Source organism: Vulpes vulpes, chromosome 11, assembly GCF_048418805.1.
Source record: "Vulpes vulpes isolate BD-2025 chromosome 11, VulVul3, whole genome shotgun sequence".
Classification (NCBI taxonomy): domain Eukaryota; kingdom Metazoa; phylum Chordata; class Mammalia; order Carnivora; family Canidae; genus Vulpes; species Vulpes vulpes.
Window position 1 is genome coordinate 16,289,268 of NC_132790.1, and position 13,211 is coordinate 16,302,478.

General features: G+C 38.6%; 1 protein-coding gene and 1 pseudogene across 3 annotated transcripts in view; both read left to right on the top strand.

The window, feature by feature from the left end:
- SBF2 (SET binding factor 2) overlaps positions 1 to 13,211 on the top strand; it is a 466,812-nt gene that overhangs the window by 21,754 nt on the left and 431,847 nt on the right. The window lies entirely within an intron of this gene.
- LOC140594403 (hyaluronan mediated motility receptor pseudogene) lies at positions 2,249 to 6,809 on the top strand (annotated as a pseudogene).

Here is a 13,211-nt window from a genome sequence, read left to right on the forward strand (position 1 = left end):
ATATACATGAGGTAGTATAACTGGTTGGTTGGTCATAACTGAGAATAAATTTTTTTAAAAAAATATTTTATTTATTTATTCATGATAGTCACACACAGAGAGACAGAGAGGCAGAGACACAGGCAGAGGGAGAAGCAGGCTCCATGCAGGGAGCCCGACACGGGATTCGATCCTGAGTCTCCAGGATCGCGCCCCCGGGCCAACGGCAGGCGCCAAACCGCGCCACCCAGGGATCCCTGAGAATAAATTCTTGGCTCAGACAACCTGAGTTTGAATTTCTTTTCTTTTTTTTAAAAAATATTTTATTTATTTATTCATGAGAGACACAGACTTGAGAGAGAGAGAGAGAGGCAGAGACACAGGCAGAGGGAGAAGCAGGCTCCATGCAGGGAGCCGGATGTGGGACCCGCTCCTGGGACTCCAGGATCACACCCTGGACCGAAGGCAGGCACTAAACCGCTGAGTAACCCAGGGACCCCCTGAGTTTGAATTTCTTAACCACCTACTAGAGTGTGACTCACTTACTTATTAAGCTGAATTTATTCTCTGTAGAACTGAGATAATAGTAACAGTAGTCCCTGCTTTCTAAGATTGTTGAGGGTTAGATGAGCTCGTAAGTAGGGTCTTTGGAAAAGTACTCAAAAATGGCATTTATTACTTTTATATATGTATGTGTTCTTTATGTATATACATAATACTTGGGCATGTTTCATAAAATTTCTGCTGTATATGGTTTTTTATTGAGTTCCCTGGATGTTTTCACATTAACTAGCCAGAGGTACAGACATTTTAACATATTTAAAATATAGGTTTCTTTTTGTGCTGATTATTTTGCTGACTTTTGTACTTGACTATATACTCTTTTAAGGCAGGAACTGTATCCTACTCATTTTTTTTTTTTTTTAAATTCCTGGTCCCTAGTAAAATACATGGCACATAAATGACCCCTAGTAAATATGTGTGAAATGATTTTTTAAAAGATTTTATTTATTGGGCAGCCCCGGTGGCGCAGCGGTTTAGCGCCGCCTGCAGCCCAGGGCGTGATCCTGGAGATCCTGGATCGAGTCCCACGTCAGGCTCTGTGCATGGAGCCTGCTTCTCCCTCTGCCTGTGTCTCTGCCATTCTCTCTCTCTCTCTCTGTGTCTCTATAAATAAATAAATAAAATCTTAAAAAAAAGGTTTTATTTATTCATGAGAGACACAGAGAGAGAGGCAGAGACATCGGCAAGGGGCGAAGCAGGCTCCCTATTGGGTCCCTGATGCAGAATTTGATCCCAGGACCCTAGGATCATGACCTGAGCCAAAGGCAGCCACCCAACCACTGAGCCACCCAGGTACCCCTGTGAAATGAATTTTGAATGAAAAATTTACTTCTGTGAGATGGCAGCCTAGATGCCATCTATTTCCTGCTCCCTCCCTCTCTTTAACAGGCACTTTTCCTAAAAAGAGAACTTTATTTTATTTTATTTTATTTATTTTATTTTATTTTTTAAAAAGAGAATATTTATTTATTTATTTATTTATTTATTTATTTATTTATTTATGAGAGAGAGAGAGAGAGAGAGAGAGGCAGAAGCAGGCTCCATGCTGGGAGCCCGACGTGGGACTCAATCCTGGGACTCCAGGATCACGTCCTGGGCCAAAGGCAGGCACGAAACCTCTGAGCCACCCAGGGATCCCCAAGAGAACTTTTAATAAATAGATCAGGTCTTTATTATAACTATTAAATAATTTATTCTGATCTTTTTTTCCTGATAAGCTAAGTTTAATTTTCCTGAAGTACTTTGATTATTAGAGTTGGAGATGAGGGAGACTGAGTCACTATATAAGTTATTGATGGGAGTGGGGGAAAGATACTGGCTGCTGGTCATTCCTCCTCCATTATATAAGTAGTACTGTGGAGTTATGAAGAGGGGAATGTGGCAAAAGAACTGTTTTGGAATCTAAGTTAAGTGTAGATCTCTAAGCTATGCTATTTCCAAATGTACCTTAGTAGGCTTTGTTTATTTTTTAAGACTTATTTATTTATTCATGAAAGACATGGGGGGAGGGGGCAGAGACACAGGCAGAGGGAGAAGCAGGCTCCATGCAGGGAGCCCGATGTGGGACTGTATCCCAGGACTCCAGGATCATGCCCTAGGCTTAACGCAGGCGCTAAACCGCTGAGCCACCTAGGGATCCCCCCCTTAGTAGGCTTTAATTAAGATGGAAAGCACAATCATATAAGCACCTTGAATTATCTTTTTTTTTTTTTTTTTTTTTTTAAGATTTTATTTATTTGAGAGAGAGAGAACACAAGCAGGGAACAGCTGAGGGAGAAGGAGAAGCAGGCAATGCCCTGAGCAGGGATCTCAGTGTGGGGCTCGATCCCAGGACACAGGATCATGACCTGAGCCAAAGGCAGATGCTCAACCGACTGAGCCACTGGGGTACCCTGCAGCTTGAATTATCTTGTAGTTGTTATTTTTTTATATTAACTTCATAAATCTTTAATTTCTTGCTAGTTATCAGATGGTTATTTTAAGACTTATTTGGATAACTTTTCTCAAGTAGAGCTTGAATTCTATTATTTTTGAATGTTAAATACTTTTTTGCTTTCTAGGGATAATAGACTGTTCAGATATTCCCTCATTTTTCCCATGAGGATATTTGAATATGTTGAATAGATTCCAGAGATTTAAATTTCAGCCAGGATAAATTTTCCATTTGATATGTCATTCTTCTTTTTAATGTGGTCAATGTAGTTTAACAAAATGAAAGCTAAAAATGATATCTCAGTAGATGCAAAAAAATAAAAAATAAAATAAAATCATTTGACCAAACTCAGCATCCATTTATGATAAAAACTCTCAACAAAGTGGATATAGAGAAAATGTATTTCAAATACTAAAGGCCATATATGACAAACCCAGAGCTAACGTTGTGCTCAGTGGTGAAAAGCTGAAAGCTTGGGATGCCTGGCTGGCTCAGTTAGTAGAGTGTGCAACTCTGGGTTGTGAGTTTAAGCACCATGTTGGGAGTAGAGCTTACATTAAAAAAACAAAACAAACAAAACAAAACAAAAAAACTGAAAGAATAAAAAAACTGAAAGCTTTTCCTCTAAGATTAGGAATAAGACAAGGATGCCACTTTTATTCAACATATTTTTAGAAGTCCTAGCGATAGCAATAAGGCAAAAAGAAAAAAGAAAAAAGAAAAAAAGGCATTGAAAGTAGAAATAAGGTGTAAAACTTTCAACATTTACAGGTGACATGATACTATTCATAGAAAATCCTAAAGTCTCTACCAGAAATCTGTTAGAACTAATTAATGAAGGCCGAAATAAGCAGCCAGAAGTTGCGGAGGAGAGCTAGTGACCTTCGGTTTGTGGAGCTGGTCATCAACATGTCTTTTCCTAAGGCGCCCCTGAAACGATTCAATGACCCTTCCGGTTGTGCACCGTCTCCAGGTGCTTATGATGTTAAAACTTCAGAAGTATTAAAAGGACCAGTATCATTTCAGAAATCACAAAGATTTAAAAAACAAAAAGAGTCTCAACAAAATCTTAATGTTGACAGAGATACTACCTTGCCTGCTTCAGCAAGAAAAGTTAAGACTTTGGGATTAAAGAAGGAATCTCAAAAGAATGATAAAGATTTGAAGATACTAGAAAAAGAGATTCGTGTTCTTGTGCAAGAACGTGGTGCTCAGGACAAGCAGATCCAAGATCTGGAAGCTGAGTTGGAGAAGGTGGAGGCCAAGCTAAATGCTGCAGTCAGGGAGAAAACATCTCTCTCCGCAAGTAATGCTTCACTAGAAAAACAGCTTGTTGAGTTAACTAGATCTAATGAGCTACTTAAATCAAAGTTTTCTGAAGATAATAACCAGAAGACTATGAGAATTCTAAGCCTCGAGTTAATGAAACTTAGAAACAAAAGAGAAACAAAGATGAGGAATATGATGGCTAAACAGGAAGGCATGGAAGTGAAGCTGCAGGTCACTCAGAAGAATCTGGAGGAGTCTCAGGGGAAAATAGCACAACTTGAGGGGAAACTTGTTTCAATAGAGAAGGAAAAGACTGATGAAAAATCTGAAACAGAAAAACTCTTAGAATACATCGAAGAAATTAGTTGTGCATCAGATCAAGTGGAGAAATACAAGCTAGATATTGCCCAATTAGAAGAAAATTTGAAAGAGAAGAATCATGAAGTTGTAAGCCTTAAGCAGTCTCTTGAGGAAAATGTTGTTTTACTTTCTAAACAAGTAGAAGACCTGAATGCTAAGTGTCAGCTACTCGAAAAAGAAAAAGAAGACCTTGTCAACAGGGATAGAGTACGGGATGAAACTCTAAATTCTGAAATGCAAAACTTAAAGGAGAACCTTATTCTTGAAAAACAGGAACATGAAAAACTACGACAAAAAGAATTACAGACTGATTCACTTCTGCAACAAGAAAAGGAACTGTCCTCCAGTCTTCAACAGAAGCTATGTTCCTTTCAAGAGGAAATGATGAAAGAGAGGAATCTCTTTGAGGGAGAATTAAAGCAAGCACTGGATGAGCTAGATAAATTACAGCAAAAAGAGGAACAAGCTGAAAGGCTAGTCAGACAGTTGGAAGAAGAAACAAAATCTCGAGCTGAAGAACTGAAACTCCTAGAAGAAAAGCTGAAAGGGAAAGAAGCTGAACTGGAAGAAAGTAATGCTGCTCACAGTCAAGCCACTCTGCTTTTGCAGGAGAGCTATCATAGTATAGTGCAAAGCCTTGGAGATGCTACTGCTCAATTTGAAAGGATGCTCCTGGATCTGCAGACCGAATCAGCACTTAAAGAAGCAGAAATCAAAGAAATCACAGTCTCTTCTCTTAAAACAATAACTGATTTGCAGAACCAACTTAAGCAAAAAGGTGAAGAGTTAAAGAAACAACTGGAAGAGGAAGAAACAAGAAAAGCTGGAAAAGAAAACACAGTGGCAGAGTTAACTGAGGAAATGAATAAGTGGCGTCTCCTTTATGAAGAACTATATAATAAAACAAAACCTTTTCAGCTACAACTGGATGCATTTGAAGCAGAGAAACAGGCTTTGTTGAATGAACATGGTGCCGCTCAGGAACAGCTAAATAAACTAAGAGATTCGTATGCTAAATTACTGGGTCATCAAAATCTAAAGCAAAAAATCAAGCATGTTGTGAAACTGAAAGATGAAAATAGCCAACTCAAATCGGAGGTGTCAAAACTCCGCTCTCAGCTCGCTAAAAGAAAACAAAGTGAGACAAAACTTCAGGAGGAATTGAATAAAGTTCTTGGTATCAAACACTTTGATCCTTCAAAGGCTTTTCTTCATGAAAGCAAAGAAAATTTTGCTCTCAAAACACCATTGAAAGAAGGCAATACAAACTGCTATTGAGCTCCTGTGGAGTTTCAAGAATAATGCACGTGAATATCGGGACGACCTGTTAAAAATTATTTCATTCTTTTTATTATTGTTTTTGCTATTGTTACTGTTATTATGTTTCTAATGAATATTTTTAATGTATTTAATATTAACTTCCTGTTCTTAAGTATGTGAAGGGAAGTTCACATACATACATACCAGTATGACTTCTGACATTTTATTTTCTATTGTCTGTACCTCCTCCTTGATGCTTACCTTTATCACCTCATTCTAAACTTTCTCTCTGGCTTTCCAGCTTTACAGCTCATCCCATCAAATCAACATTCCTTTAAAAATTGCTGATTATTATTCTCCTACTCTGAAACGTCAGATGGTTTCAAGATTCTAATCCAGAGTTTTTTTAATTCAATACTGGAAGCCTTTTCTAATCTGAACATCTTAAACTGGGCAAAAACACCTCGGTCTGTTCTTGACTCTACTTTGTCTAATAATGTTCATTCTGTTATATCCATCATCCATTTGTCCAGTGCAAATAAGAAATAAGGGTATGTCTAACTCCACAACAATCTTTTTGTCTCTTATCAGGGTCACGGAGTTGGTCAAGAATTTGCAGATTCCTAGACTCCATCTCAATCCTACTAAATTAAAATCTGGAGTTTAGCCTGAACATCTGCATTTTTTTTTAACATCTGCATTTTTAACCAACTCTGAAGTCAATTCTTAGATACACTAAAAATCTGAGAAACTGTCCTCAAGAGAATTTATCTTAGAGTGCTTGGCATCTGATTACTAACTGCTTAGTTAATAAGTGTGTAATATGAAATAAAACCACACATTAAGTCATTTACCCAGTTATTCAACTTGTATTATATGAAGTTACATAAATGGTTCTATTTAAGGTGTATTTCTTGTCTTTGCTCTCCCCTCCCTACCTTGTCCCGAGAATCACACATAGTAGTATATTATTTAGAAACTGGTGATTCTTCATTTAAAATAACTGATTTGGGCAGCCCCTGTGGCTCAGCAGTTTAGTGCCGCCTTTAATCCAGGGCCTGATCCTGGAGACCCAGGATCGAGTCCCATATCGGGCTCCCTGCATGGAGCCTGCTTCTTTGTCTGCCTGTGTCTCTGCCTCTCTCTCTCTCTCTCTCTCTCTCTCTCTCTCTGTGTGTGTGTCTCTCATAAATAAATAAATAAAATCTTTTTAAAAATTAAATAAAATAACTGATTTATGGGACGCCTGGGTGGCTCGCCGGTTTAGCGCCTGCCTTCAGCCCAGGGCATGATCCTGGAGTCTTAGGATCAAGTCCCACATTGGGCTCCCTGCATGGAGCCTGCTTCTCTCTCTGCCTGTGTCTCTGCCCCTCTCTCTCTCTCTCTGTGTGTCTGTCGTGAATAAATAAAATCTTTAAAAAAAAAAAAAAAAAAAAAAAAAAAAAAAAAAAAAAGAACTAATTAATGAATTTAGTAAAGTTGCAGGATACAAAATCAATATACAGAGTATATTGCATTTATATGCACTAATAATAAACTATCAGAAGGAAAAAAATAAAGCAATCTCATTTACAATTGCATCAAAAAGAATAAAATACCTAAGAATAAATTTATTTTATTTTATTTTTTTTAAAAGATTTTTATTTATTTCTTCATGGGAGACAGAGGCAGAGACACAGGCAGAGGGAGAAGCAGGCTCCACGCAGGGAGCCCGACACAGGACTCGAACCCGGGTCTCCAGGATCACGTGCCGGACTGAAGGCCGCGCTAAACCGCTGAGCCACCCGGGCTGCCCACCTAAGGATAAATTTAATGAAGGAGATAAAACACCTGTATCCTGAAAATTGTAAGCTGTTGATGAAAGAATGAAAAAGACCAATAAATGGAAAGATATTTTGTGCTTATGAAGGAGTTAATATTGTTCTAACTCTGTATTATCCAAAGCAATCTATAGATTCAATGGAAAGATATTTTGTACTTAAGAAGGAGTTAATATTGTTCTAACTCTGTGTATTATCCAAAGCAATCTATAGATTCAGTGCAATTTTTTTCAACGTTTCAGTGATATTTCTCACAGAACTAGAACAAATAATTCTAAAATTTCTGCAGAACCATAAAAGAGTCTAAATAGCCAACACAGTCTTGAGAAGGAAGAACAAAACTAGAAGTACCACACTCCTTGATTTCAGACTACTACAAAGGTATAGTAATCAAATAGTATGGTATTGGCATTATAAATAGACATACAGATCATTGGAACAGAACTGAGAGCCTAGAAATAAATTCACATTTATATGAACAATTAATTAATTAATTAAAATTTTTAAAAAAGATTTTATTTATTTATTCATGAGAGACAGAGAGATTAAGAGAGGGAGGCAGAGACCTAGGCAGAGGGAGAAGCAGGCTCCATACAAGGAGCCCAATGTGGGACTTGATCCTGGGACTCAAGGATCATACCCTGAGCTGAAGGCAGATGCTTAACTGCTGAGCCACCCAGGCATCTTGAACAATTAATTTATGATGAGGGAGCCAAAAACATACACAATGGAGGAAGGGCAGTCTCTTCATAAATTGTGTTGGAAAATTAGCCAAATGCAAAAGAATGAAACTAGGTCACTATGTAACACCATACACTAAAATGAACTCAGAATGGATTCACAACTTGAATGTAAGACCTGAAATCATACAATTCCTAGAAGAAAACATGGGCAGTAATGTGTTTGTGGATCTGATGCCAATGGCAAGGGCAGTAAAAGCAAAAGTGAACAAATGGGACTCCAAACCAAAAAGCTTCTATATAGTGAAAGAAACCATCAAAATGAGAGGGCATCCCAATGAATGGGAGAAGATATTTGCAAATCATATATCTGAGAAGAGTTTAGTATCGAAAATATATAGAGAACTCCTACAACTCAGGGCACCTGGCTGGCTAAGTTGGTGGAGGATGTGACTTTTGATCTTGGAGTCATGAATTCATGACTTCAAGCTCCATGTTGAGTGTAGAGATTATAAAAACAAACAAACAAAACTCATACAACAATAAAAAAATTAAAAAAATGGGCAGAGGATTTGAATAGATGTATTTCCAAAGAAAGTATATAGATGGCCAATAGGTACATGAAAAGATGCCTATTAATAGGGGAATGCAAATCAAAACTACAGGGAGATATCACCTCACACCTGTAAGGATGACTATCATTAAAATGATTAGAAATGTTGGAGTTGATGTGGAAAAGTAGTGGAGCGGATATGGAATAAAAGGGGACTGTTGTACACTGTTGGTGGGAAACAGTATGGAAATTCCTCAAAAAATTAAGAATAAATCTACCATATGATTCAGTTATTGCACTTCACTTCTGGATATTTAAGAAATATGAAAACAGTGATTTGGAAAGATAAGCTAAGATGTGGAAACAACCTAAGTGTTCATTAGTGGATGAATGGATAAAATGTGGTATAGATAGACTGGAATATTATTCAGCCATAAAAAGAAGGAAATCTTGCCATTGCAACAACATGGATGGACTTAAGTGAAATAAGTTAAAGACAAATATCATATTATTTCACTAATATGTAGAATCTTAGAAAACAGAATGAACAAACAAAATACAGAAACTCATAGATACAGGCAGCCCCAGTGGCGCAGCGGTTTGGCACCGCCTGCTGCCTGGGGTGTGATCCTGGAGACCTGGGATCGAGTCCCACATCTGGCTCCCTGCATGGAGCTTGCTTCTCCCTCTGTCTGTGTCTCTGCCTCTCTCTCTGTGTCTATGAATAAATAAATAAAATCTTAAAAAAAAAAAAAAGAAACTCATAGATACAGAGAACAGATTGGTGGTTATTGGAGAGGAAGGGAATTAGGAGGTGGGCAAAATAGGTGAAAGGGTCAATTATATGGTGATGGTTGGTAAGTAGATTTTTGGTGGTGATCACTTTGCAGTTTATGTAGATGTAAAATTGTAAACTTAGACTGGGTGGCTCAGTTGGTTAAGGCATCCAACTCTTGATTTTAGCTTGGGTCATAATCTCAAGGCCATGAGATTGAGCCCTTTGTCAGGCTCATGCTGGATATGGAGCCTGCTTGGGATTCTTCTCTCTCCCTCTGCCCCTCCCCACTCCCCCTCCCTCTATTAAAAAAATTATAGTTATTTTGTACACCTGAAACTTATATACTGTTAAATACTAATGTTACTTCAATTAAAAAAACTTTATCAGAAAGAACTTGCAATGTCTTTGGCCTTGCTTATTTCTAGAGATAAGCTAATATTTATTTTTATTTTATTTTATTATTTTATTTTATTTTATTTTTTAATTTTATTTATTTACTCATGAGAGACACAGAGAGAGAGAGAAGCAGAGGGAGAAGCAGGCTCCATGCAGGGAGCCCGATATGGGACTCGATCCTGGGTCTCCAGGATCACATCCTGGGCTGCAGGCGGCGCCAAACCACTGCACCACCGGGGCTGCCCTTATTTTATTTTTTATTTTATTTTATTTTATTTTATTTTATTTTATTTTATTTTATTTTATTTTATTTTATTTATTTTTTTAAATTTTTATTTATTTATTTATGATAGTCACACAGAGAGAGAGAGAGAGAGAGGCAGAGACACAGGCAGAGGGAGAAGCTGGCTCCATGAACTGGGAGCCTGACGTGGGATTCGATCCCGGGTCTCCAGGATCGCGCCCTGGGCCAAAGGCAGGCGCCAAACCGCTGCGCCACCCAGGGATCCCTTATTTTTTATTTTAAAAATATTTTATTTATTTATTCATGATAGACACACACACACACATAGAAAAAAAGGCAGAGACACAGGCAGAGGGAGAAGCAGGCTCCATGCAGGGAGCCTGACGTGGGACTCGATCCTGGGACTCCAGGTCCACACCCTGGGCTGAAGGCAGGCTCTTAAACCGCTGAGCCACCCAGACTGCCCAAGATAAGCTAATTTTTAAATTGCATATTTGAGAAAACTTGAACTCTATAGAAATTAAATGAATGGATAAAATGAAAATTGTTATTTATATAGAGCATGTAACTCAATAGACACAGAGAGACAGACATGTATATACTAAAATTACAGACATGTATATACTAAAATTTGCACACATGCCTCCATGTGTGTGTATATATCTTTTAAAAAATATTTTATTTATTTATTCATGAGAGACAAGAGGCAGAGACATAGGCAGAGGGAGAAGCTCCCTGGGGAGTCCAGTGTGGGACTTGATCCCAGAACTCTGGGATCACGCCCTGAGCTGAAGGCAGATGCTCTACCACTGAGCCACCAAGGCGTCCCATCTTTTTTTTCTTTTTAAGATTTTATTTATTTATTCATGAAAGACACACACAGAGAGAGAGAGAGAGGTAGGACACAGGCTGAGGGAGAAGCAGGCTTCCTGCAAGGAGCCTGATGTGTGGGACTCAATCCTGGATCCTGAGATCACACTCTGGGCCAAAGGCAGATGCTCAAACACTGCCACCCATGCGTCTCTGTGTATATGTATCTTATTAAAGTATGAGTCTGTGAGACATATATAAAAAAATAAAGTTCATAGTTTACTCCATTAGAAGTCATTGCATTTCTCTTGATAATAGTAGTTGATATTTTAGTAGTTTGAATTAATCATAGTTACCATTAATGTTTTAAGAGCAGAAGAATCATTCTTTTTTTTTTTAGAAGAATCATTTTTTTTAAATTTAAGATTTTATTTATTTATTTATTCATGAGAGAGAAAGACAGAGAGAGGCAGAGACACAGGCAGAGGGAGAAGCAGGCTCCATGCAGAGAGCCCCCCGTGGGACTGGATTCCGGGACCCCAGGATCAGGACCTGGGCTGAAGGAGGCACTAAACCGCTGAACCACTTGGGTGCCCTCAGAAGAATCATTCTTTTATTCATTCATACATGGCATCCCCTCTAAATAGAAGTAAATTGTACTTTTTCCCAGAGTTATGTGATGATAGTTCATATAAAATTTTATTTTTTCTTTTTTCTTTTTTTAAAAATATTTATTTATTTATTTATTCAGAGAGAGCGAAAGAGAGGCAGAAACACAGGCAGAGAGAGAAGCAGGCTCCATGCAGGGAGCCCGCGGGACTCGATCCCGGGTCTCCAGGATCACACCCCCGGCTGAAGGCGGCGCTAAGCCGCTGTGCCACCGGGGCTGCCCTAAAATTTTATTTTTTAAAGATTTTATTTATTTATTCATGAGAGACACTCAGAGAGAGAGGCGGAGACACAGGCAGAGGGAGAAGCAGGCTCCATGCAGGGAACCCGACATGGGACTCGATCCCGGGTCTCCAGTATCACGCCCCAGGCTGAAGGCGGCGCTAAACCGCTGCGCCACCGGGGCTTCCCCAAGTGTTGATTTTCTAAAAAATATTTTATTTATTTGAGAGAGTGAATGAGCATGAATTTGGGGAGGAGCAGAGGGAGAGGGTGAAGCAGACTCCCCTGCTGAGCAAGGAGTCTGATGTGAGGCTTGATCCCAGGATTTTGAGATCATGACCTCAGCTGAAATCAGATACTTAACTGACTGAGTCATCCAGGCACCCTTTTTATGTTTTATTATTGGCCTTTAGCAGATATAGACAGAAGGTACCTAAAGATCCTAAATGTATGCTGTGTATAGTTTTTGAAAGAGGGAAGTAGTAACCCTTCTTTAGGATTAATTAAATGTATTGAACAAAGAGAAGATGCTGATCAATTTTAAAGAATGTCACTGGGACGCCTGGGTTGCTCAGCAGTTGAGCGTCTGCCTTCCGCTCAGGTCTTGATCCCAGTGTCCTGGGATCGAGTCCCACATCAGGCTCCCAGGAGGGAGCCTGCTTCTCCCTCTGCCTATGTCTTTGCATCTCTCTGTCTGTCTCTCATGAATGAATGAATGAATGAATGAATAAAATCTTTAAAAAATAATGTCATCACTTTTTACATAATTGTTTTTCTAACTTGCATGGTCATAAAATTAGACTCTACCCAACTCCTCAAGGATACCTTTGTCCTAAGATAGAGATCTAAGACCTCTGTTGTCATTTCATTATTGTTACTTTGTATGTGGTGGTACTCTAATATTAGCTCTTTCGTAGGCAAGATTGTGCCTTTAATGGACAGAGATTCAATTACTTGTAAAAGATAATTAGTTTTATTGAAATAAAAATACTGTAGACTTTTAACTTATTTTTTTAATATTTTTTTTCTTTCTTTATTTATGATAGTCACACACACAGAGAGAGAGAGAGAGAGGGGCAGAGACACAGGCAGAGGGAGAAGCAGGCTCCATGCACCGGGAGCCTGACGTGGGATTCGATCCCAGGTCTCCAGGATCGCGCCCTGGGCCAAAGGCAGGCGCCAAACCACTGTGCCACCCAGGGATCCCCTGTAGACTTTTTATTAACATATTGTGGGTAGTGTGGGCAAATTATGAAAAAAAATGTGGACTTTCAGAATTTTGATGTGATTTTCAAAGTATCCTAACAAAATTCTTTGCTACTGAATACGAGAGCCCAAACTATCCAAATCAGAGGAGAATGATGCAGATAAATAATTCTTAAAATAACTATGAATTGGGATGCTTGGGTGGCACAGTTGGTTAAGCATCTGACTCATGGTTTCTGCTCAGGTCGTGATCTCAGAGTTGTGGGATTGAGCCCCGTGTTGGGCTCCTGCACTCTGTACTGAGTCTACTTAAGATTCTTTCTCTCTCAAATAAATAGATAAATCTTTAAAGAAAATCATGAATTATTCTTAGGAAGTAAATAATTATTTGAACATCTAATGTTTATCTGTTGTGATCCAGTTATTAGTAGGATTAAAAACACAGTAAATGGTAATGAGATCACTTGT